Here is a 4,730-nt window from a genome sequence, read left to right on the forward strand (position 1 = left end):
AAATTGGACTGAATAATTATGTATGGGTTCCAGGCTCGATATTTGAGTTAATTTTACAACATATATTAATTTGTTACTTTTGTAAGTTGATTGTTATAAATTAAATAATTAATTTTGTAAAGTGTAATTGGAGTTACTACATACTTAAACTACATAGACTCTACGCTAAAAGGCTCTACATTTTACTACGCTAAAAGGCTCTATATTTTACAACACTAAAAGGCTCTATATTTTACTACACTAAAAGACTCTATATTTTACTACACTAAAAGGCTCTATATTTTACTACGCTAAAAGGTCAATATTACATATAAAAACAACTAACATAAAATACAAATATGAACAACAAACAAAATAAATAATATTATTTTTTTAACAATACAAATAATTTATCAAATTTTAATAATTTTTTGTACCAAAGCTAATAAATGTATAAATAAGATACAAATTTAAACACAAACATAACACAAATTAACATGGAAACACATTAAACAATACAAATATGCATGTATTATATGAGTTTCGACATAAACAAAATCGAAATACCTTGATTTAAGTTTTTTGAATTTGATTGAAATCGAATTTTTGCACCCGAAAGAAGGAATCCAAAGCTTGTCTTGTATGTGGGACCTACACTCCTTGCTCTTTAGGTGACGGGTGGGGACGAAATTTTTTTTTAAGTTTGTCGCGGGGTGGGGGGGGGGGTGGGGGGACCAGAACAATCAAAATTTTTAAAGGAGAAGGGGCTGCGTTCAGTGGTCCAAGGAAGAAGAAGGGGCTGCATTTTATAAAGCTGTTCGCAGTATTATACTGCGTTTTAGGTAAACCGCAGTATAATACTGCGAATTACAAAAAAAAAAATTGATGTAAAATGCAGTACGGTACTGCGAATTACAAAAAAAATAAATTAAAGTAAAACGCAGTATGGTACTCCGTTTTACTTTAACGGACTAATTTTCATTAACGTAGTTCGCAGTATAGTACTACATTTTACTTATTTATGTAACTTTTTTTTAAGCAGTATAAAAATATTTTTTGTCCAAAAAAACATCAAAAAAGTTTTGGATTCGTAGCACCACTGTGTATATTCTCTTCATTTACTAATTGGAATCCAGAACTAAAAAGCTACTAAAGCTATAACTCTAAATCTTTCCTCACCAAGACAGAAAAGTATATCATGGGACTTCTCTCCATGTTTTGGTTCATTTTCTTCATTCTTGGAAGTCTATTACTCTTTCAGATTTCGCAGTCAGCAACTGTATTTGTTGATGGAGTTTCAGAATGGAAAAATTCAACTGTCCAAATTGGGGATACCATCAGTAAGCACTCTCGTAAAATTTGACTTAACCAAATTTTGCGTTTAAATTTGATGACCCTTTTGTATTTCTTTTTCAGTTTTCCAGCATAAGTATCAGTACAATCTCTACATTTTCCAGAACCAGAATGCCTTACTTTGTGCTATTTCACTGAAGCTACACAGCTACACTTCTTACCAAATCCTACACAGTAAGTTCAAGTTTTCAAGATAATCTTGAAAAAGGGACCGGGTAATTAAGATTTGACTCTTTTTTTCTTGTTAAATAAATGCAGTGGGACCCATCAAGGCCTGGTATCTTTTACTTCTCGTTCAACAATGGTAGTACTATTACAGCAGCATGTTTACAAGGCCAAAAGCTAACAATTAAGGTCTCACTTTCACCTGAACTGTCATCGGCGGCAGCTCCACCATTTATATCTGGCAGCATTGTGTCATCTTCTCCGGCTTACACGTGGCCATTGCCGCCACGAGAAACTGCTTCTCCGGCTAATAGTCCAATGGTTCCACAGAAAGGGAGTGATATTCCGTTTATAAACAGTAATCCAGCAGTTCCTTTGCCCACTGGTGGAGTAGATTCTGCTACTGTCCACTATTTGCCCACTTCTGGTCACCATGTAAGACAGGTGATTATGTTTTATGTTATTATTTAATATTACGCTTTTATTATCAATCTTTACAACAATAATTACTTCGCTTCATCTTGAAATAAGTGTGAGCTGATTATGTATGGATCCTCACATTTGTTGGTTTGTTGGAGAAAATTATTATCAATCTCTAATATTAAATTATTTAATCAAAATAAATGTCAACTTGCTAACATTATTATTAATTTTAAATATATATACTCCCCGTTCCACTTTATGGGGCAAATTCAGAGTACAAAGGTAAATGTTCTTAATTTTGACTGTGAAATTGGACATAGTTTGTTAAGTTTTTGAAAATAGAATTTACGTATTTGAAAACTACTACTATTTAATAAGAAATATAGGCCATAACAATTGATATTTTAAAATATTTACAGAATATTCAAGAAAAATATGGTCAAAGAACAATCTGACCAATATTTTTTCCTAAAATAACTTTGTATGAGTATATTTGTAGTCCATAAATCACCTCTTTTACTTAATGACTAGTTTTTGTTTCTTTTTCTTTGAAGAATTTTTTGTTAACGGAACAGAACAATAAATTAAGATTGCTTGATAACATGAAAGGTGGAAACTTTACTTAATCGTACAACCATATGAAGCCTGATGATGGCGTAATTGATTAGATTTATTGTTTTCTTTTAATAATTTTTCGTTGTTTCTTTGTTTATTTATTAGGTTAATTTTGGGTTTTCGGATTCTGAAATGCAGGTGAAGTTTGTAGCAATTCAAAGCTCCTTGTGCTGTGCAATTTTCTTGATGCAGTTTTAAAATGACCAAAAGGCAGAGAAAGTAAGAGATATTTGCAAGTCAGTACATGTAAAAAGAGAAATTGCACTACTGAGTGGACCAAACGTGCGCCAAGAGCTGTAGCTTTAAATCTAAAATAGCTTTAAAGTGGTGATAATGATGATTAATACCGTGTTTAGTACTGTAGTAACAGTATTTTGTGTTATATTACTACCCTTGACCCTACTTTCAAATCATTTCATTCTTTATTTTCTCTTTAGTCTTGGCATACAATCATTTTTGCCTTATACTATTTCTACTTTGAGTCTTTTTGCCTTTTTATTTTCTTTGTGTGTTCTTCATGTTTTATACTTCAATACTGTACAAGAGGGGTGAATTGTATGGTGTCCCATTTTTTGTGTGCATAGATTATAAAAGGACCTGATTTTTCTATGTATTCCTTATACTATTGTTGCGGAATAATAAATGCAGAAAATAAAGAACACAAGTATTTTTACGTGAAAAACACCCGGTGAAAAAGGTAAAAAAAATCACGATCTATTATCCAGTAGGATTTTCCCCAATACTTTACTAAATCACTGAGCCAAAAATAACATTTCCAAAACTCTTGTAAACCTACGGATTACCTCTAATCCTTTTTGGCAACCAGCCTTAGACTGTTGCGACAATTTCAAGTTAACTCTAACTTGAACATTCAGAGTACCTAGTACAATTTGTTTCTAACAAAGCTGAAAGGTACAACTCAAAAGCCCTACTACAGTTGAATTAGAATAAAAGACAGACACTTGGAACTGGTTCATGTAGCTCCAGGTTCGCACACTTGAATCACACAGGAATTGCTTGCAAAATACCTTGCTATTTTGCTCTCAACTCTCGTTTAACTTCAGCGTTTTTGCGTGCCTGTAAAATGAGAACATCCTCAAATATATAGTGTACGTGGCGAAATCAGAGTACTTGATTTCTCATTCTCAAGTCACTTCGCAAAAATGCTTCGAGACCTCCGAGGACAGGAAGCCACGGCCGAGTTCCCGACCTCGGGGCTCGTCGAGGCCCAACTCAGAGAAGACGGAGATCGAAGCCAGGACAGAAGGGGAAGCTCCCAAGTCACACGCTTGAGTCTGACAGGGCCAGCCTATCCAGAGCCTATGTTGAGGCATCGCATCAGGCCATCCCATCTCCATACTTTGTAATTAATGCCCACGTACTTGTAGACGAGTTTCCCTCCTATATAAAGGGGACTCACCCTACCTTGTAAAGGACGGAGGTTGCTCCATTTCTCCACAAGTGCAATAATATCTCTCTCCTTCTCTCTCTCTTTTCTTTCTAACTTGCTTGTTCTCATTGGCCCGAGGTCACCTTAATACCCATCGCTCTTCTACTTGTTCTTCATCATATAGCTTAGTATTGGCCGTGAAGAGCCTTATTTAATCATATCTTCAACTGTTATCCCATCCCCGACTATCCCCAATAGCTCAAACTCGACCTTGTCATCGACCTCGAGGTCCCCTATCGACCAGACCTATACCCGGGTAGCAGGCCCTTCGGTTCGATTACTATCTCGTTTCAGCTCGCATTCCATTATTAAACTTCATATTATCAGCATCAACTACTCTAACAATTAGCTCGGGAATAGATCACATATTAATAGAATCCCATTTACAAATTTAATTGTTGTTACCATTTTCACGGTAAACAGTTTGGCGCCCACCGTGGGGCTAAAAATAATAGTGATTATTTTCTTGTTGGCTTTATTGCACAAACGCACGCTATATTTCACACTTTTTTTTGTCCAAAGATCTCTTGATTTCAGGTCAAAATGTCTTGCTCGGTAAGCAGAGTCGAGAACGGCTACCCTGAAAATCACGACGGAAATGGTGAGGCTATTCCAGTGGTTGGCACGACACCGCGGAACCCCGATAATGCATCTGGGCAAATTCCAACGGACGCAAGTTCGCGAGGGACGTAGCAGGTCGACGAGACCTCGCACACCGATGGGAGCGTTCAGCATATCGACCGAC

At 35.7% G+C, this 4,730-nt stretch overlaps 1 pseudogene; it reads left to right on the forward strand.

The window, feature by feature from the left end:
• Positions 1-1,086: 1,086 nt before the first annotated feature.
• LOC104221678 (uncharacterized) lies at positions 1,087-3,102 on the forward strand (annotated as a pseudogene).
• Positions 3,103-4,730: the final 1,628 nt, after the last annotated feature.

The sequence above is a fragment of the Nicotiana sylvestris genome, chromosome 10 (assembly GCF_000393655.2).
Source record: "Nicotiana sylvestris chromosome 10, ASM39365v2, whole genome shotgun sequence".
NCBI classification, from domain to species: Eukaryota; Viridiplantae; Streptophyta; class Magnoliopsida; order Solanales; family Solanaceae; genus Nicotiana; species Nicotiana sylvestris.